Raw genomic sequence first — 22,680 nt, 5'->3', positions numbered from 1 at the left:
CCTAGACTTTAAAGAGATAGATGGATTGTAGAAGAAAGAAGACAAATCACATTAAAAATAGTACATAATACTATTAAATAGTACAATTAAATAGTACAATAGAACTGATGCTAAGTGGAGGAAGAATTTATATGAGACAGTGGTACACTTGGCAATATAGTTCAAGAGAGAGATAATACATATGCACAGATCATTACAACATACATACAACAATATATGATAGGTAATTCTCTAAACAACTTGAAGGGGGAATCCACTGCTGCTCAAGGCAACTCATTCTATTTTGGAATAACTATTAAAGAAGTTTAATAATTATATTGAACAGAAGCCTGCTTCTCCACAGCCCCTTCCCTTCTTCCCTTCCTAATTTTATCTTCTGGAGCTTTTGTCTTATATAGATGCCTTCTCAGAATAATATTTTTAAGAAACTAAAATGAAATACAAGGAATTACAAAGAAGACCAATCGTATTTAAAGCCAATTATTAAAATCTTTTCAAAACAAGTTTATGGACTCTAGCTCTTAGAATATTTGGTAGTGTCCAGGACTGAACACAATACACTATATGTGGCCTGAACAGGGAAGAACACGGCAAGACTAGAATCTCCCTCAACTGGTATATAGCGTACTCTTAATGCAGCTAAGAATGAATTAGTTTTTTGTTTGTTTGTTTGCCATTCTTCTCCAGGTATCCATTCTTCTACAGGATGCACGCCTGATTCTTACTCTCTCTATAATTCAGTCTTTGTAATACCCGGGGAACCTCTTCACACTGGAAGCTTAGTTCACCTTTGGACTTCACACATTGAAAGTACCCTTTCCCTTTTGACTTTTGCTGGCTGGCTCCTCCCAGAGCTTCTGTTTTGAGGAGGAGGCCCAGGCTAGTAATGTCTTCATTCTTAGCTAGCTTCCATCTTGATTCTCCTGGATTTTTTCTATAATACTCCTGAACCAGGTACTAGTTTTTTCTCTTTTCTGATCCCCTCATCTCTTTTACATGTTGTTTCCCCCTGTTAGAATGTAAGCTGCTTGATGGTAAGAATTAGTTTTCTTTCTCCTTGTTTTTGTATTCCTACATAGTGTCTGTACTAAGTTCATAAATACTTTTTGACTTGACTACCATATCACATTGTTGACTCACAAGGAACTTGCAATCCATTAATACCAGAAAATGTATTTTAGACAAATTGTTATATATCCATATCTTCCCCTTCTTGTACTTGTGAAGTTGGTTACGCTAATTTGTAAGATCCTACATTTATCCCCATTTAATTTGATCTGATTAGATTTGCTTAAATGCATGAACCTCTTGATGCCTTTTTGGATCCTATCATCTGTCAATTTGCTATTTCTCCTACCTTTTGTCATTTTCAGATTGTATAAGCATCTCATTTGTACCTTTAGCCAAGTCATTGTTAAAACTGTTAAACAGCATAAAAGCAAAAATAGACTCCTAGAACATCCCACTAGAGACTTCCTTCCAAATTGACTTTGGTTAGTTAATAGCAGCAGTATGGATCTAGTCAATTAACAAGTCTAAACCTACTTAACTGAACTGTCATCTAGCCGGTGTCTTTCCATTTTGTCCACAAGAATAGTATGAGAAATTTTGTCTAATGTTTTTAGTAGAATCTAGGTTAATTATATTAGAAGTATTTATCCTGATTCCTTCACTAGCTTCTATTTTCTATACATGTCTTTCCTTTCCTTTCCCCTCATGATTGGACTTGTTTGTGGACTCCCTGTATTCTTAGAATTTCATTATTGAGTGATTCTCATTTTTTTGGGATAACTATCTTTATAAAGTTTTAGTCTCAGGTACAATGGATCCTTTCTTTGAGACTCAGAAATATGTTCTTCAGAAATCTAGGGTTATTATTCTTTTCCATTCTAAAATAGGGTGCTTACTCCCCAACCCACCTTCAAGACTCCCATCATTTCTACTTCAGCAACCTCTTCCTCCTTACTGTTGAGAACAGTTCAGATTAACAATTCTTCTCAGATTCTCCATCTTTTGAAAGATGAGATGATTATTATGGCAAAACAAGTAATTATCAGAGGTCTGACTTTGGACAATAGCAAATCAATGCTTAATTTATATTTTCCTTGATGTGCCTTTATTATAGGTTTATTATTTTCCCTTTCCTCACAAGCTTCTCATCTATTCCCTCTTTTTGTTTAGGTGATTTATAGTAGACTTTTAATGACAATATTCCTTCTATTTCTGCCACTGTTTATTTCCACACATATGCTTGCTTCTATGCTTCTTCCCTCAGGGTCCTAATTTTCCTTAAGTAGTATATTTTTTAACATAATATATAATAATACTCTTTTTTTTCCTCCTTGTGCCTTGCCTTACCTACTCTATTTCCTTGAAATAAGGTATACCCTCTTAATATAATTAACTGGCACAGTCTACAAGACCTGGAAGCATTTCTATATCATTGGAAGGTATTGGAGAAGACTTTAGAGGAGAAACTTGAGTCAGTTAATGTATCAAGTTTTTGAATGTGAGCTTTGGGGCAAAAATTATCTTATTTCAAAATCTTAGTGCAAATGAATCACGATGTACAACCACTGCTAATTTATCTGACTTATGACATCTGAAATATATATTCCAACATAATGTAAGCAAGAGTCAGAATCACTACTTAGAAATATTGAAAAATAGTTCAAGTTAACTTCTTACCACATTCACCTAAAAAACATGATACATTAAAGTTTTTATTATTTAAATTGTGTTTCTCTTCAGAGTTACTTTAAGTATACAGACTGTTTTCTATTTTTCTTTTCTTTTTTCTTTTAAAGCTCTTTTTCTTCGCAAATGTACCAGATGAATTCCTTAAATTGGGGCCTGCCAAATCCATGACTTTCCTATGCCTCTTATCTGGCTTTTCATAGTTTCAAAAGGAAGATTTAGCCGAGAAAATGATGCAATTTGATGGACTTCACAGATACAAAACTATTCACTGAATGGGGAGAAAGCTGCATTAGAAATTCCTTTTTCTTTTCTTTTTGGAACAAAAGTATTAACCACAAATAAAAAGACAGAAATAATCCAGGTATTCCATAATTGGATTTTGCAAATATTCCCTGTTTCTTTCACGGCATAAATAATGTGCTTTCTCACTAGGAATGGATTAGTATTTTCTATGAGTTGTTCGTGTCATAGTTACAACCTAGAAAGCAATTCAGAATTCTTATTCCCCTTCTAATTCCTGTAAATCTTTCTCCTATCACTGGTGTCAGAAGGGTAGTATAATTAAAACCCATCTTTATTTATTAATGATTTGTGCTTGGTGCCTATGGAAAGCCACAATCTTCTAGAGTTTCTCTGAGCCATATAGTAGCATAATGGAAAGTGCTAATCATGCAATTGGAAGACCTTGATTCCAATCTTAGAATCAGCTTTGCCAGAGGGACCTGAGAGATTCCTTCAACCATACCTAAAAAAGAATTCCCTGTCCAATATTACTCAAGAAGTGAACATTTAATTTTTGCTTGGAGACCTCCAATGAGACTGAATCTGCTACTTCTTGAAATAGCCCATTCTATGTTTAGTTAGTTCTGATTGATCAGAAGCCTTTTCTAACATCCATTTTAAATTTGCCTCTTTTTGGCTTCTCGTTACTTTTCGTTCTGCCTTTTGGAATAAAAATGAACAGATTTAATATGTCCTTCATGCAATCTTTTTTCTATCCAAATTTATTTTATTTGAAGAAATAGAATAAGCAAAAAGAAAAACCGAAAAGCAATACAAAACAAAATGAAACAAAAGAGAACATCATCATGTGTCTAGCAGAACATCAGGGAGGATGCAAAGTATTTGATAACAAATAACCAATTTAAGAAAATATATATATTAGTAGAAGAAATTATATTCATGTGTCCATTTTTTCTTTTCTTTCTTGTAAATTGTTCTTTTGTACGCTGCTGCATATCTTATTTACTTTATTCTTTTCCCCTCTTTTATACCCCCACTCCCCCCAAGGCGGCTATATTTAAGAAAGGATATATTTAAATATATATATATATATATATATATATATATATATATACACATGTATACACACACACACACATACATACACATGTCTTTCCTATCCCTACTGCCTCATTAAATTCTGCTCCATAACTTGGCTTACATTATCTCTTATATGTAAATATAAGATATTGTCTCTTATATGTAAAATTTTCTGTTAAGTTCGGGTTTGGTAGATTGAAAATCCTGAAAATCTGCAAATTCATTCAATGTCCATTTTTTTCTCATTGAAAATTATAGATCATTTTTGTTGGATATGATAATTTTGGCTAGAAACCTAGTTCTTTGCTTGTCTGTAGATTTGATTCCAAGACCTGCAGTCATGCAACCTTTTTATTAGACTCTGGGGATGTTTAAGTTGAAAGGTAGAAAACTGTACTTGGAAGGCAAAAGGGGCTTGCAGATGTCTGTAATTGTTAATTGCTCCCTGGGTTGTATTGTTTGATAATGGAGAAGCAGGTGCTTCAGAAGCAGGTGGAATGCTTCCAGCTTCCTCAGACTTCTAAGATCAAGGTTATCCGTTGCATCCTGGGTCATCTAGGTCATTGTCAGAATTTTTACTTTTGCTGCCACCAGACTTTGATGACTGTGGAAGAGTGAATGAGGCTGATCATTTCATACAATTTAAATCCCCAATTAAATCCAATTCATTTAAGAGTAATTAGTCCTATTGAAAACGCAAGGCAAACAATTGCTTTCCCTTAAAGCATAGGTTCTCTCCTCCCTTACCCCCACCTAAAGGATACAGAAAAATGGTACAACCACATGTAAGTACAGTATATTCTTTATGCCTGGGATAACTATCTCTTCTATCCCTTCATTTTTCCTCTACTTTAAATTTAAAAGAAAGGACACAATATCCCAAATAATCTAACTTCATAACCACCAGCTTTGCCAGTACAGAAAGAAGAATTTTAATAAGGTTTATTACCTTTTAGTATTCATCCCTTTCACAACAACAACAACAAAACAACAGTAATGATAGCTGGCATTTCTATAGCACCTTCAGTTTTGCAAAGCACTACATATTATTTTATATGACTATATACAAAATGAAGGCATCTCCAGATTTTGAAATCCATTCCTAGAATTTAAAAGCATTCCTTCTCACAAAGGGCATCTTATTTGAATTATATGGAAAAATTGAACTTTAATATTAAAAATAAACTGTATTTTTCAGCCTTTAAAACAGTTTCAATGAGCTATGGCTGAAAGTAAGAGAGAAAGTCTGCAATGAACTTTTGGAGAATCCATCAGCGTTTGAAAGCACATAGTCTGAAAATGCAACTCCTGACTTGAGGGAGAAGGAGGGAGGTAATTATGAAACCATTAACAGTTTTCATTTCTACCATGTTTCTGCAATATAAGAGAAAATCAAATAGAATTTGAATGGTAAGAGGAGGAAAATGAAAGATATGGAGAGTTTAGTTTTAACTGTTAGACCTCTCACTTTCAGAAATTATCCTCGATATGCCAGACACATTACTTGACTTTGAGCCTACTAATAGATTATGGTTTGACTAGAGCAGACTCTAGGTCTTGTTTTTTCTCATTTAGATCATTAGATTTATTGGAATATAATTGTGCAAAATAGTTCCTAATAATTTCTTTAATTTCATCTTCATTGGTGGTACAATCAAGCTTCTCATTTTTGATATGAGTAACTTGGTTTTCTTTTGTTTTCTTAAAATCAAATTAACCAATGGGTTATCAACTTCTGTGGTTTTTCACAAAGCCAGCTTCTCTAGTTTTATTTATTTGTTCAATAATTTTAAAATTTCACCCTTATTAATTTCCCTTTTGATTTTTCAGAGTCCCTATTTTGCTATTTAATTTGGGATTTTTACTTTGTTGTTTTATATATATATTCCTCTTAAGTACTCCTATAGCTACATCTCATAAATTTTGGTATATTGTTTCATTATTATTCTTATTTTTAGTGAAATTATTTTTTTCTGATTTTTTTTAGAACTCTGCAAGTAGAAATAAATATTATATAATCCTTATTTTAGTTTCACAGTATTTGAATGGTCTCTTTCTATTTGCATAATTCTTTTCTTTGGGTAACCAAGACCTCTGGAATATGACCATATTATTCCTGCAAGTGTTCATTTTGGGATCTCTTCAGGAGGAAATTGGTAGTTTCTTTCAATTTCTATTTTATTCTCTGATTCTAAGATATTGGGAGTTTTCCTTGATAATTTTTTGGAATATGATATCTATGCTCTTTTTTTGATCATGACTTTTAGGTAGTCTAATAATTCTTAAATCATTTTTCTCAATCTATTTTCTAGGTTAGTTTCCTTTTTCCTGAAGTGATATTTAGGGTTTTAGTTTGAATGTTTAGTTTTAACTTTCATTTGAAATCCAGTTTACTGGCTGTGTGACCTTGAACAAATTATTTAAATTTCTCTGGGCTACACTTTTCACATCTACTTCCAAGAAGATTTTATCTAATAAGGGAATGAGAGAGAAACAGAAATAAAAGTACTAAATAAGTGGATTACATAGATGCCTAACACTCTACTATATAAGATCTAAGGCAGAAGGTCATCAATACCCTGGAAACAGACTTCATGGAAGAGGTGGCAAGTTAATTGAGTTTTAAAGGATGGCTAGACGATTAATGGAACAGCTAGAGGCCATAGGAGATAAATCACTGGGTATGGAATAAGGAGATTCATTTTCATGAGTTCATATTTGGCCTTAGACACTAGTTGTGTGACTCTGCTCAAGTCATTTAGTCCTGTTTGCCTCAATGGCCTCATCTGTAAAATGAGAAGAAAATGGCAAACCATTCCTGTGTCTTTGCCCAAAAAAACCCCCAAACCCAAATGGGGTCATAACTAGTCAAAAACAATTGAATAAGAAAATTAATCGGTGAATGTACAAAAGGAAAACATTCTAGGCATGGCGCACAGTATAGGCAAATCCACAGAGGCAGGAGATTTGGCTGGAAGCTTTGGAACTAGAGAGTAGCCCAATATAATTGGAACATCAAGTGCATAGAAGGAAGCAATATGAGATAAAAGAACAGATTGAGGCAAATAGGTATGTTTAGTCAAGCAAAGAAAAGACTAGGTGAAGCAGAGGTGGAAAAAGGATAAGATAACTATGTTCAAGTGTTTGAAGAGGTGTGGGGAAAGGGGATTAAACTATTTTACCCAAAAAAATAGACCCAAGAGTATTGAATGAAAGTGGCAAAGAGGTAAATTTAAATTTGATGTTATGAAAAACAACCTACAAATTAGAGCTATCCAAATGTGGAAAGGGACTGAATTGAAAGGTTGTGCCCTTCCCCCAATGGTTTCCAAATAGAAACATCACTATTTATTGAATGTGCAATCTTTCACTAGGTTTTGAGTTCCTTTGATTGAGGCTGAATTCTAGTTCTTTGTCTCAGTCAACCATCTGATTAGAATCCTCCAAGGTCCATTAATTTTCATTGCAGATGAAAAGGAATATAAAACAATCCTATCCTCACTTTATGACTTAGATCATAAATCCAGAGGAGGGATTGTTAACACTTTTTTGTGACATGGACTCTGTTGATAGTCTGAGGAAATCATGTTTTTCTTCTCAATATACCAGACACATTACTTGACTTTGAGCCTACTAATATATTATGGTTTGATTAGAGCAGACTCTAGGTCTTGTTTTTTCTCATTTAGATCATTAGATTTATTGGAATATAATTGTGCAAAATAGTACAATGAATTTTGGTAATCATTTACTCTGGTGATTTTGAAAGCATGGGGACTCTGAGGGAGTTTTTATTTTCATAATAACATTAAGGTGTTTTGATTTCCAATATCATAAATACTGATAGATATAATGCACAAAAACAAAAACTCTTTGAAGGGAAGTCCTTAATAATTTTCAAGAGTTTAAAAGGGTCTTGAGATCAAAAAAATGTGAGAACTACTGAGTTGCTCAAAGAGTTGTCCAAAGGTGCTGCTACTACTACTAGTAGTAAGTTATAAGTTTGAATTTGCCACTTTCTAATTCCAAATCTAAGGCTCTCTTTTACAAAAGAAATAGGAATACTTCTAGAAGAATTGACTAGAATACAAGAGAAATTGATCAGGGAAATTTTCCTGTATTATTGATGAATTTTTGCTCATATTTATGTTTGCCCATTTGGTTTTCTTTCACTTCAAAAATGACAAGAGGAAGTTCTAAACATAATACTTACAAAACAGAACCTGACTAGCACTGAGAAAGAAAATGCAGGAAAATTTCAAAGTAAATAACATGGAAGGCTCTAGCCCTTTCCAAGCGATAATGATCTAATTACTGGAAATGGTATCTAAGTCTAGGCACTTTTGCAAGATGACCACTTTCCATTTCTAGTTTAATTATTGTCTTGGGGAGTAGCTGGGGTCAAGCTTAGCACACTCTTAGCATCTTTCCAGTCTGTCTGTTTTCTTTTTTCATTTAGATTTCTACTGTTTTAAAGTATCACTATGAAGCCGAATAAGTATCCTCTATAAAGACACTCAGTATAAATTTATCCAGCATCAAAAACTTTGTAAAGGCTTTAATCTATGCTTGGAGTGTTCAATTTCACTTCTTGTAATTTTACTATTTTCCTTTAAGACTCAGCTCAGGTTCTATCTCCCATATAATGCATATTCTGATCTTCTTCTTTCTCCCATCATCTGTTTTGTATTTACTTGCTGTGTGTTTTGAGTTTACCCATATGAGTCTAGAGTGTTCTCTCCCAATAGAATATGGCTTCCTTGAGAGCAGGAACTAGTTAGTTTTTGTCTTCATATCTCCGGTACCTTGTATAATGTCTGACACATGAATGTTTCTAAATAAACATCTGTTGAATAAATAAAAGATTTAAATTCATTTGGGGGGAATTTTCTCAGGCTCTTGGCTGATAGCTTCAAAGCAGGAACATCAAGATAATGTATACATATGTGATCAATTGATGAATCAATAAGTCAAAAAGAATTAATTAAATGCTTATTATGTCCCAGGTAGGCATTCTTGTGGAGATGGGACTTGATATCTTATCTATCACCAACAGCAGCTGCTGTTTTGTGAACCCCAGAGTCATTTAATATACTACTGATAATATTCCTTACATTATTTACTGCTTAAGGAGCCTTTAAAGAATTTTTAGCATGAACCTTTTGGACCGTTGTCATGAACTCCTTGGGGATCTGCAAACAACTAAATGGGACCCATTGCTTCTAGAAATATTCTGACCAGGGAATTACATAGTAGGGCTGTTATTTCCCTCTTTTGGTACATTATAAACCACTTAGAGATAATTTACTTCAGAGGTTTTTAAGCTTCTTATTTCATTGAACATCTTTGTTGTCTGGTGAAACCTATGGGCTCCTCAAAATAATGTTTTTAGATGTATAAAATGAAATTTTATTTTCAAAGAATTGTAAAACAATTATATTGAAACCCAGTGATCAGAATGTTGTTAAAAAAAAAAAAAACATGGACCCCAGGTTAAGAATTCTTGTTTGAGTTCAGTTTTCCATTCTAATGTAATAACTTTTTCAAATCCCTAAGTGACTGAACCGGAATTCAAACCTGGGTTGTCTGATAGTTCACATTTTGTAACACCAGATGAAGTGATTGAACATATGTTGAGATAGGAAGAATGGAAAATCTAGATTCAGGTGGCATCTTTTTTTTTTTTAATTTAGGGAGTCCATAATAAGTTTGCTGAACTGAGAGGGTAAGAGAATAAAATGAAGACTGAATAATGTTTTAAGGATGAGAAGAGTTGTTGTGATGTCTGATAGCAAGTTCAGATTTTCTAAGCAGGAATCACACCTCATTTCCCCTTTTTATTCTTTCTAGAGTATAATCATAGTTTAGATATTCTCCAGGGGTGGGGAAAAAGTTTTGAAACCTAATTATGAATTCTGGGACTTGTAGTTGAACATCTGGTTACATTAGGGTGAGCAGAGTGACATCTTTGTACACAATGAACTTTCTCTTTGTACTTCAGATACTGTGATTGAATTAGTCTAATTTGGTTCCAGCATAGGAAGGCAGTATAATAGAGAAAAGAGCCCTGTCATAAGAGTCAGAAGAACTGGTCTGTGCCATTGATTACTTGTAGGGTAAGTCTTGGCCCATCTTTTTGCCTCAATTTACTGCTTTATAAAATGAGAAGTCTAGATAATTTGCAATATCCCTCCCAGCTTTACTTTTTTTGTAATTTTTATTTTCTTTTTAAAAATTTTGAAGTTAATAAGTTCCAAAGAAAAGCATTTCTATATGCATGTAGAACAAGACAGGATGTTCCTAAAACCATGAATCTCTATTAAAAAGAACTGGCTTTTCTTTTTATTAAGTAAATAACACATTCAATATATAACTTTTGAAGCATTTCTGTTTGCCTTTGATTTTTTTTATGGCTTTCTTTCTGTTTTTTCTTTTTTTGCTTTATTTTCCAACATTATTAATGGAATAAATATATGGAGTCTAAACTTAATTGTGGATTCAAGGGAGGCTGCAGTTTGACTCTATCAGTCTTTCATCCCAATCAAGTTTGTGCTAATTGGTTTTAGACTTTTTTGGTAAAGGACTCTGACATTTTTGGAAAACATTTCTGTAAAATTATGCAAATAGATTTCAGAGAGGTAACATGAGCTCTTTTTGAAGGAAGCATTTGCAGTTCCCTGCAGGTGCTCTCTGTTCCAATTTCTCAAAGCAGTGAAGATGCATGCTGAAAAGCTTTAAGTGGGAACTGGAGGATTAATGAATTGTGTTAACTGATGTGCATTGAAATTGTAAATGAGTTCTTTTGAAAGTCTGAACTTGCCTACGAACAAAGAAGTGGAACATTTGAAAGTCTGGTGGATGAAATTCATTTTGGGAATTTCCAGCTGAAGTGTGACTATAAGCTAACCAATACTTGGAATGTGATAATTTGGCTTTTCTTCTGTTTTTGTTAGAACTGGAAGAAAAATGCCATAGCCTGGGGAGGATTATTTTATGCATTGAATTTCTGATGGATGTCAGGGGAAGACTGGAATCATTGCTTTCAAAGAAATGAAGGATGTAGGGTTCTGGGAAGGATGTAGCAGATGGAGATGTCTTTAATTCAATAAATATTTATCTAGTGTCTACCATATAGAAGGCACTGCCAAGTATTGTGGGAATACAGAGATGGGGAAAGTGTTTTTTTCTGCCATCTGTGTTAACCTTGCAGTAGGTTATTAAGATAAACAGTTAACTACAGTGAAAACTGGTTTGAGAAAAACCTGTGTGTGTGTGTGGGAAACTACTAACAGAGCTACTGGACTACACAGGAGACTCAGAACATCTTATTTCTGTGAGTGGGAGACAGGGTGTTAGGTATCTCTAGATTATTTTGGGAAGAGGATTGAGGAAAGCTTTATGGAGGAAGTGGTATTTGAATGAGGGCCAGAGGATGTATAGAAAATAAACAATTGAAACTAGGAAGAGGGAATAAGTATTCCAGGCAAAGGAAGCAGCATGAACAGAGGCTCAGAAGCAAGAAGTTGTGACACACACACACACACACACACACACACACACACATTCAGGGAATAGGAAGTAGTATCATTTTAATTGGAATGTAGGGCATATTGGAAAATGCTTAACATTGTACTAAAAAATGTAAGCATGACACATTTTTAAATGCTTTTTAACTTTGTTTTTTTATTATAGCTTTTTATTGACAGAACATATGCATGGGTAATTTTTCAACATTGACTCTTGCAAACACTTCTGTTCCAACTTTTCCCTTTCTTTCCTCTGTCCCCCTCCCCTAGATAGCAAGCAATCTCATATATGTTAAACATGTTAAAGTATATCTTAAATACAATATATGTGTACATATTTATACAGTTCTCTTGTTGCACAAGAAAAGTCGGATTTAGAAAGGTAAAAATAATCTGGGAAGAAAAACAAAAATGCAAGCAGTCTGCACTCCTTTCCCAGTGTTTTTTCACTGAGTGTAGCTGATTCTGTTCATCACTGATCAATTGGAACTGAATTGGATCCTCTCATTGCCAAAGATAGCCACTTCCATCAGAATTGATCCTCATACAGTATTGTTGTTGAAGTATATAATGATCTCCTGGCCCTGCTCGTTTCATTCAGCACCAGTTCGCCTAAGTCTCTCCAAGCCTCTCTGTATTCATCCTGCTGGTCATTTTTTACAGAACAATAATATTCCATAACATTCATATACCACAATTTATTCAGCCATTCTCCAATTGATGGGAATCCTCTCAGGTTCCAGTTTCTGATCATTACAAAGAAGGCTTCCACAAACATTCTTGCACATACATGTCCCTTTCCCTTCTTTAAAATCTCTTTTGGACATAAGCCCAATAGTAATACTGCTCGATCAAAGAGTATGCACAGTTTGATACCTTTTTGAGCATAGTTCCAAATTGTTCTCCAGAATGGTTGGATCTGTTCACAACTCTACCAACAAGCATGACACATTTTTAAGCTCAATCTTTATTATTAATACTTTTCCCATCATTTTCTAAAATCTAGGCTTTCTATAAAACAATAACTCGAACTGTGATTTGTTGGTTTTGCTTATTTCAGAGGTTATTGCTAATTTCAGTTAATTTAACAATGAGCTCTTGAGAACCTTTAAGACTGGGGTCCATCACAGATATGTTCAGACATAAATGAATGTATGAGAAATAAGTGGAGAGTAATGAGAAATAAGTCTGGGATCAAAACAAATACATTTAATAGCAGAGCAAAGAGTAAGTCTTCTGACAACAATAGGGAACCATAGAAAGCTCTTGACCACAAAATGATAGATCATAGAATTTAAAGCTGAGAAAAGCTCTGAGAAATCTAGTCCAACTCTCTTAATTTTTTAGATGAAACTTTAACTTAGGGAAATTCATTGAATTTCATTTTATATAAAAGAGGGCTCATGATATGTACATTAATATCTCACAGGGTAATTAGAAGGAAAGTACTTAGCAGACCTTAAAGCCTATACAAATGTGATGTTAAAATTATTGCCCAGCCACATAGGTTGTAATTACAAATATAATGCTTTTCTCTCTGTCCCTCTTTCACCTCTGCTTAATCAGTTGAAGATTATTATTTTTGCAGAATATATAACACGGACTGGAAAAGGGGAGAGGCTAAAATATCTTATTTCTTTGGATGAGGGGCCCGGTGTTAGGTATTATTGGTTTAGATGCTATTAACTGGTTCCTGAACTAGAGAAGGGTGACAAGGTTTGGGAATACAGACCTTCCATAGGCTTAAGAATACTTGGATGAAAGAGTGGTCATATAAAAACAGAAGGTCCAATTATGTGGCTTTGACAGATGTTTATATGGTGGGATGATATTATATGGTAGGATTGGGGAGTGGGGCGGGAAATTTCACCTGAGATAGCTAGATGGCAAGTTGGCTTGAACTCTAAGGAAAAAAATTATTATGATATATATATATATATATATATATATATATATATAAATGTTATTTATAATTACCATATTATTACTTTGTAATGGAAACTACCTCTAGTATGTCTTGGGGGTGGAGATGATAGTGGATGGTCTTTGATTTTCCAAAAGTGAATTTAGAGAAATGTTTTTATTTTATTTTATTTTAAAAGGAAAACTCCATTTATTCCTATCTCTAGTGTTTGTTTTCCTTTTCTTTACAATTTTTTTTATTAAAGCTTTTGATTTTCAAGACATTTGGCATGAATAATTTTCAGCATTCACTCTTGCAAAACCTTGTGTTCCCAATTTTTTTCCTTCTCTTCTTTGCCCCTCTCCTCCATATGGCAAGTAATTCAATATATGTTAGACATATACAATTCTTCTATACATATTTCCACAATTATTGTGCTGCACAAGAAATATAAGATCAAAATGGAAAAAAATGAGAAAGAAAACAAAATGTAAGCAAGGGACAATAAAAAAGTGAAAATACTATCTTGTGGTCCATACTCAGTCCCCACATTCCTTTCTCTGAGTGCAAATGGTTTTCTTCATCATAAGGTCATTGGAACTAGCCTGAATCATTAGAGAAGTGCTTTCATGGGTCATTCTCTCCTTTGAAACATAAGACATGAGACAAATAGCTGCTCTGTTTGGTTTAAACTAAGGAGTCATCTGATTCTTTTTTCTAATCCCCTAACCCTAGCTCTTTTCCCCTCATCCTCACAACTCTACACAGTCACCAGGCTTGAAAGAAAGACATCAGAGGAAATTCTTCCCTTTCCCTCCCTACTCCTTCATGCCATTAGCAGGCACAGAAGGCTAGCATTGTGGCCATGATTTATTTATTGGCTGAAAATTCTTCCATATCTCATAATTTCTCTTCCATTGGCTTACAATAGGTCCTTTTCCTTATCCTATGACTTGAAATAAATCAACCAAGTTTATTTAGCATCTACTATGTGTCCTGTAAAATGCTGCTAGTGGCTAGAGTCAGAAGGATCTGAGTTCAAATTTTCCTCTGCCACAAATTAATGTGTGATCTTGGGCTAAGCCTCTGATAATGCTCTAAAACTAATGCTCTGGTTCCCATTTACTTCTATAGAATGAGTCTTTATATGGATAGAATCACAGGTCTAAGCATCTTGGGAGAGCAAAAGCCCTTCTTTTCCTCCTTCTTTGCACCTGTTTCATATCGTATTCTGAGCTTTGGCTTGATTAGACAATTTACAGAGGGCTATGGCAATTTGCTTTTGAGAGGGTGGGTACCCAGAAATAACTGTAGTCGCATTATACTAAGGTGTATTAATCCCAAGGATTTTTATTCATAAACTATTTGTATGTATTGTACAGGGGAAACATTTGTTTTTTGGAGTCATTTATTCTAGTTTATTGGAAATTGTACCTTGGATGAACTAACTTAACAGCTTAAAAATCACTTAATGATTTTCTAGACTAATGGACCTTCCAGCTGTCATAATGTGGGTGTGGTGCTAGCTTTGCTGTCTTGTGGTATGTTGCTTTCACTTAGGATAATATTTATTCATTGTACCATAATGCACCACAGAATAGAACATAAACTATGAAGCTGTAGCTGCATCTGGTATCTGCAATATTTGATATATGTATAACTCAGTGAGAAGATCAAATTAATATTAGCTCAAGTTTTGACTATTGATTCTACAATGCAATTGATTTTATGTTGTATTGACTTTTATAATTGAGTCTACATCTGCCCAAAGCTGCCTTTCTATGTTTTTGAGTTGAGTTCAGGAACTTAGCTCTCCCTCTGAGTTAATTTAAAATGTTAATTAATAGAAAAGTTGTTTTGTCTCATGCTGGTGTATATCCTGTCATTAAGCAAAGCTTCAGGTGAATTTAGCTTTTGGGGATCACATATCCTAAATAAATATTGATTATAATCTTTGACATCTCTTTGTTATCTCTAAGTTGCACAAGTTAACTTGGTACCCTCCCCAAGTCTCTCCTTGGCTGCCCTTGTCCTATTAGGGGAGGCTTTTTAAAAATCTCTTTCCAGGAGACAGAAAGTCTAGCAGTTTTGATCCCCTAATAAAGATTACAAGATGGAGATATGTCCCATAAACAATTTTTATTGTTAATTCTTTAACTTCACCACAGTATTGTATATTCTATATGAATATATATTCTCTATAATATATCTTATATTCTATGTGAGTTTTAATTGGTTATACCGAGTCATCTTAAAGTGTTCCCATTGTATATTCTATATTTTATGTGAGTTTTAATTAGTTATATTGAATCATCTTAAAACTGTTCCATTCTTTAGGAAGATTCTGAGAACAGTGATCTATGTCTGTCCTTTTGAATATGGTTAATATTGAACATGTTTTGATATAGATTGATTATTGAGCATCTTAAAGTAAAATGATTTGTGTAATGTTGAATTAAAAGCCCATCTACTTAGATATGCAGATAAGCTATGAAATTTCTAAGATAAATCTCTTACTGATATCAGTGTAAGATTATAATCAATATTTATTTAGGATATGTGATCCTTGAAAGCTAAATTCACCTGAAGCTTTGCTTAATGAAACTTGATATTTGAGACAAAATCTCCAGGATTGTAGCTGATATTAGTTGGAGTTTTGAATTCAAGTATGATTGTCTGATGAAAGGAATATGTCACAAGCTACTCAGAGGAATGTAATCCTGAATTGTTATAGGTGGAGGTTAGTAGCTGGTCAAGAGCTGGGAGGACAACTTTGGCCTTTGCTTAACATGGGATCCTTCTGACTCAGTTTCCCAGTGGTATTCCTTTAAATAAGAACTCACCTGATTATTCCTAAATCTGGCTAAAAGGAGGAATTGTTATTGCATATAATTACCTAAAGCCAAGCTAAGGATGTTTTATCCTGTCATGTATGTACTCTCAGGCTCAAGCCGGAAAGACTAGTTTTTGATTATAATCATGTTCCTGTTTTTTCCTCTTATAGCAAATTTCTATGATCAGGGAAAGTGTTCAGTAGAAGCTATGAACCCAATTCATATATGTGAGATGTTGCAGTTTCCTATCAAAAACATGTAAATGAATATTTGGCTAGTCATCTTTTTGTTGCTAGATGCATATATGTCTGTTTGTTTCTGTATGTATTTCTGTTGTTGCTGTTTTAAATGGTAGGAATCTTTATTTTTGAAGAGTTATTCTATCTACTGGGGGCACAAATGGTTGGGGTGATAGATGGCTCCAAATGGTAGATGGGGATATAGAATTCCAATTTGTATGCTGAATAGGTCTATTAGAGTCCAGGACATAGTTGAAATGTATGTAGATGTATGTATATGATCTTTTTTTAGTATATGTGCATATATTTGTGTATGTGTATATGTGTATCCAGATATACATGTGTACATAAAAATATCTGTGTTGAACTGAAGCCTGCATGGAAGATGTAGTAGGGAGGAAAGGGGGAAAAAGATAAAAATAGATAAAGATAAAAAGATAAAATAAAAATTGCATAGAAGAGAACAAAAGAAATCCTATAAGGAAGCAAAGAAGAAAGGGACTATTATGAATACAATGTCTATTATTATATATAGTTTCTTGAAAAGGAAATTTATTGTTATATATTTTGAATCTTCCCTGATGTTCTGTGCAATGCGGCAATATTTTTAATTTTTAATTTCTGTTTTTTTCTGTTTTTAATTTTTTTAAATTTGGAAGTGAAGTTAATACAAACTAAAAAGAAATACACCAACCTGGACCCCCTTTCCCTTTCTCCTGAAGGGGCCACTGTTCTCAACATGAATGTTATTACTTAGACTACTCTAGACATTCAGAAGAAGTTCCCCAGATCCAGCTGTTGGAGAAAACTTTGGGAGTTTTGGACAATAGTTAAAAACAGTTATTTGCCAAAATTAAAAACCGTTTTGAACAACTCCCCAATGGGTTCAGAGCATTCTAGAAGCTGAAGGCCATCTGTTGCTGGCTAGCAGAAAGCTAACCAAATATCAGGCCCTCCCAGTCGATACTCCCAATTTAACTCCCTGTGTGTCACACTTGCCACCTTGTTTCCTGACACTGTACAGTTCAGTGACATTATTCATAGCTGTGAGGAAACTTTACATTCAGTCTACTCTAGGTAACCTGACTTGAGAGATGTTTCCACAGTCCAGATGGTGAATGATTTATTGAAGGGTCCAGTTTTTTTGAAGATAGAGACAGAAAGGTAGGTGACTCCATAGTGACCTTCAATAGTACTTTGGACCTCTTCCCCTGGAGATCTCTGCTCATTTCTCTCCCCAAAGCTTAAAAATGGGGGAAAGGATTGAGAGGGAACTTCTATACTGGCTCCAATGTTTCACATGCTCATGGGGCAATCTGCAAAGGAAAAGGATTTCTGACAGCCAAAACTTCATCATGAAGTATGCTGGGGAAATTCTATGTTGCCTGCAGGCTACGCCGAAACCTGTAATGGGCTGAGGTTTGAGTTGATGCACTGAGGTCCCAAGTACGTGAGGCTAAATAGTAATTGGGCTATACTCTATTAATATACATGATTGGATAAAGAATGTGCAAGTCCTGATGTGTTGTATAGGAAATGACGATTTTGGTGGGTGGAGGGAGAGAGAGACAGGAAGAGAAGCTGGGGGAGAGATTGGGCCTGGGTTCCATACTCCTAGCTGCTGGTCGTGTGGCTGCTGGTCTAGCTAGCTTCTTGACTCAGCTGCACACATTGCTATCGCCGATTCTCTTCCACCTCCGATCCTTCTTCACTGAGAATAAAGATAGACGATTTTCCCCTAATCTGAATTCCTGACTCCTGCTGATTTAAAAATACACGGTCTTCACACAAACCCAGAGTTTTCTGTAATATTTGGTAAAGGACATCAGAAGGGGAACTCATTCCACATCAGAGTAGTAAGCTTATAGAATCAGCTATGGGACTGCTGCACATTTGCCCTTAACCATGACAGCCCTGCTCCCCAAGCTCCCTGACTTTTGTACATCTTCTCGGAGTTCCCAGGGACAGGCCCATGTTAAAGAAAGGGCAAAAAATCTTCCTGCCCCTCTCCCCCCGATGGTTTCAATTCCCTCTGGCCAGCTTCCAATCCCAGAACCAGTGTTCATTTTCTTTGACCTGCAATAAGCTACTCACTTGGGAAAACATAGTCTCCATTCCCTGTCAAACCTTTTTCTCTGGATATAAGCTATCACTAATAATTAGGTAAGTTTGTCAAGCCTGGCCTATATGTACCCAGCTAAAATCCTGCTAATGCTGTTAGTCACCCCTTTCCTGCATCAGAAGAAGCGTACCTATCCTGGTAGATAGACTTACTCATAGGCCCCATTGCAGGAGTTTCAAACTACTTTTGGTTTTGGTTGAGATCTTTTCCATTTTGACATAGTATCCTAAAAGGATGGCCAATGTCTATCCTGTTTTGGGACATCAAATGAATCAGGGATCCAGGGACCAAGGCTGGATAGTTCTTCATCTATTTGGCAAGCAGGGTGGATGCACATTCTAAATTTTCATCTGACCCCCTTGCAGAAAATCCCTAAAGGGAGCCTGGTAATCAGCTGTTTCTGCCTGGGGCCTTTGGGTGCTCAGGCAGGTGATCAGGACTTAGTGGAGATTTGGTATGGAGTGTGAGATGTAATCTATGCTGTTTATGACAAATTGTTTTCCAGCAATTTTGTTTTGTCAAATAGTGAATTCTTATTCCAGAAGCTGGAGTTTGGGGATTTATCAAACACTAGATTACTATAGGCTTCTATCATTTTGTCATGTGTATCTAATCTATTCCATTGATCGACCATTCTAGTACCAAAAGGTTTTGATGACTGCTGCTTTATAATATAGTTTTAGGTTTGGTATTGCTAAGCCACTATCCTTTGTAAATTTTTTTTCATTAATTTCTTTGATATTCTTGACCTTTTGTCCACCCAGATAAATTTTGTTATTTTTTCTGGGTTCTGTGAAATAAATTTTTGGCTGGTTCATTGGCATGGCACTGAACAAGTAGACCAATTTAGGCAGAATTGTCATTTTTATTATTTTAGCTTGGTCTACTCATATGCAATTGATATTTTCCCAATAGTTTAGATCTGACTTTATTTGTGGAAGAAGTGTTTTGTAAATGTGTTCATATAGCTCTTGGGTTTGTCTTGGTAGGTAAGACACCCACGTATCTTATTTTGTCTACATTATTTTAAGTGGAATTTCTCTTTTCATCGCTTGCTGATGGGTTTTGTCAGTAATATATAGAAAAACTGATGACTTGTGTGGGTTTATTTTATATCCTGCAACTTTGCTAAATGATTAGATGATTTCTTAGGATTCCTTAAGTATATCATCATATCATGTGCAAAGAGTGATAGTTTTATTTTTTCATTGCCTATTATAATCCCTTTAATTTCTTTTTCTTTTTCTATTACTAAAGCCAACATTTCTTGTACAATGTTGAATAACAGTAACAGTAATGGGCATCCTTGTTTCATTCCTGATCTTATTAGGAATGCATCTAGTCTCTTTTTCCATTATAAATAATGCTTATTATTTTAAGGAAAACTCTCTTTAAGCTTATGCTTGTTGGTGTTTTTTTTTTTTAATAGGAATGGATGCTATATTTTGTGAAAAGCTTTTTCTGCATCTGTTGTGATTATCATATAATTTCTGTTGGTTTTCCTAAAATTGAACCAGCCATGCATTACTGGTACAAATTTTACTTGGTTGTGGTGTATTATCCTTGGGAAAACTTGCTGTAATCTCTTTGTTAATATTTTATTTAAGATTTTTGCATCAATATTCATTAGAGAGATTGTTCTGTAAGTTTTTTTCTTGGTTTTAGCTCTTCCTGATATAAGTATCAATACCATATTGTCATAGAAGGAATTTGGCAGTACTCCTTCTTAACCTAGTTTTCCAAATAGTTTACATAGTATAGGAATTAATTGTTCTTTAAATCCACTTGTGAATTCATCTGGCCCTGGAGATTTTTTCTTAAGGAAGTTCATTAATGGCTTGTTCAATTTCTTTTTCTAAAATGGGACTATTTAAGTAATTTATTTCCCCTTCTGTTAATGTGGGCAATTTATATTTTTCTCAATATTCATTCAAACATCATCAGACGTGCTGGATACAGTTGGACAAAATAGCTCCTAATTATTGCTTTAAAATATTTCTTTGTCATTGGTGGTAAGTTCACCCTTTTTATTTTCGATGCTGGTGATTTGGTTTTTTTTCTTTTTCTAATCAAATTAATCAAAGATTTATCTATTTTGTTGGTTTTTTCATAAAACCAACTCTTAATTTTATTAGTTCAATAATTTTCTTAGTTTCAATTTTATTAATCTCTCCTTTGAGTTTCAGAATTTAATTTGGCATTTAACTAGAAATTTTAATTTGTTCTTTTCTTAGCTTGTTTATTTACATGCCCAATTCAATGATCTCTTTATTTTATTCATGGTAGCTATTTAGATGTATACATTTTCCCCCAAGTACTGCTTTGGTTGCATACCATAGGTTTTTAGTATGTTGTTTCATTATTGTCATTCTCTTGGATGAAATTATGGAATGTTTCTGTGATTTGTTGTTTGACCCACTTATTTTTTAGAATTTGATTCAAACATTCTGGAGAGTGCTTTGGAATTATGTCAAAAGGGCTATAAAACTGTACATACCCTTTGACCCAGAAGTGCCATTAGTGGGTCTGTAACCCAAGGAAATCATAAAGGAAGGAAAAGGACCCACATGTGCAAAATTATTTGTAGCAGCTCTTTTTGTCATAACAAAGAACTGGAAAACGGATAGATGCCCATCAGCTGGGGAATAGCTGAACAAGATGCAGTATATGAAGGTAATGGGATATTATTATTTTATAAAAAATGATGAACAATCTGATTTCAGAAAGGTCTGGAAAGATTTACATGAACTGATGCTGAGTGAAACAAGCAGAACCAGGGGTACGTTGTATACGGTAACAGCAAGAATGTGTGATGATCAACTAATGAAAGAAGTGGTTTTTCTCAGTGATTTAGTGATCTAAAGCAATCCCAGTACATTGGACAGAAAATGCCATCTGCTTTCAGAAAAAGAATTAAGGAGAGAGAATGTAAAGCAAAACATGCTATGCTCACTTCTATTTTTATGTTTTTTTTTCTTTCTCCTCTGGTTTTTCCCTTTTGCTCTGATCTTTCTCTCCTAACACGACTTCTTCCCAACATGTTGCCTTCTTCATCCACAGACCTTATCCCATTGCTTGGAAAAAGCCTCTGCCAGCAGGGACTTGTTCCCAAGTCCCCCTCACTGGATTTCACCATGATGGGAAAAACACCCCCTAAACACCACTGAACAGATGCCCCATCTCAACTGCCAGGGTGAATTTGTGCCCTCCTCATGGCACCACACCTGGACTTACCTCTGCAATGCATATTAAAAATAAATAAATTTACTAGACATTCAAAAAGAGAGAAAATTATATTTAATTTTTAATTTTTAAGAAAGCATCCTAAAAGGATGGCCAATGTCTTTCCTATTTTGGGACATCAAATGAACTAGGGACGCAGGGACCAAGGCTAGGTAGTTCTTCATCTATCTGGTAAGCAGGGTGGATGCACAGTCTAAATTTTCATCTGACCATCTTGTAGAAAATCCCTAAAGGGAGCCTGGTGGTCAACTGTTTCTAACTGGGGCCTTTGGGTGCTCAGGCAGGTGCTCAGGACTTAGATAGCAGTCTATCTGCTATGGGGTGGCTTCCGGATTGTCCTGGCATTGAAGGGGAGGTAGTGGCTCAGCCAAGGGACTGGTCATATCCAGCGTTAGGGGCTGCACAGGTAAGTCCAGATGTTGGTGCTATGAGGAGGGCACAAATTCTTCCTGGCAGTGGGGCATCTGCTCAGTGGTGTTCAGGGGGTGTTTTTCCCACCATGGCGAAATCCAGTAAGGGGGACTGGGGAACAAGTTCCTGCTGGAAGAGGCTTTTTCCAAGCAATGGGGTGAGGTCTGTGGGTAAAGAAGGCAACATATGAACAAAAGGGAAGGAATCAGGAAATATAAGTATGGGAAACGCAGCAGCAGTAGAGGGAGCAGAGATCTATTCAGAGTGAAACCTGGCCTTTGGAGTAGAGCTGGACCCTTTTTAACTTGTTCTTGCTTGTGCTATCCCTCATTTCATACTTGCTGGAAGCCCAAGAGACAACTTTGTTACTTCCAATTTT

This window comes from Sarcophilus harrisii, chromosome 1, assembly GCF_902635505.1.
Source record: "Sarcophilus harrisii chromosome 1, mSarHar1.11, whole genome shotgun sequence".
Classification (NCBI taxonomy): Eukaryota; Metazoa; Chordata; class Mammalia; order Dasyuromorphia; family Dasyuridae; genus Sarcophilus; species Sarcophilus harrisii.
The sequence above is the reverse complement of the archived record's forward strand: the minus strand, read 5'-3'. Positions refer to the sequence as shown.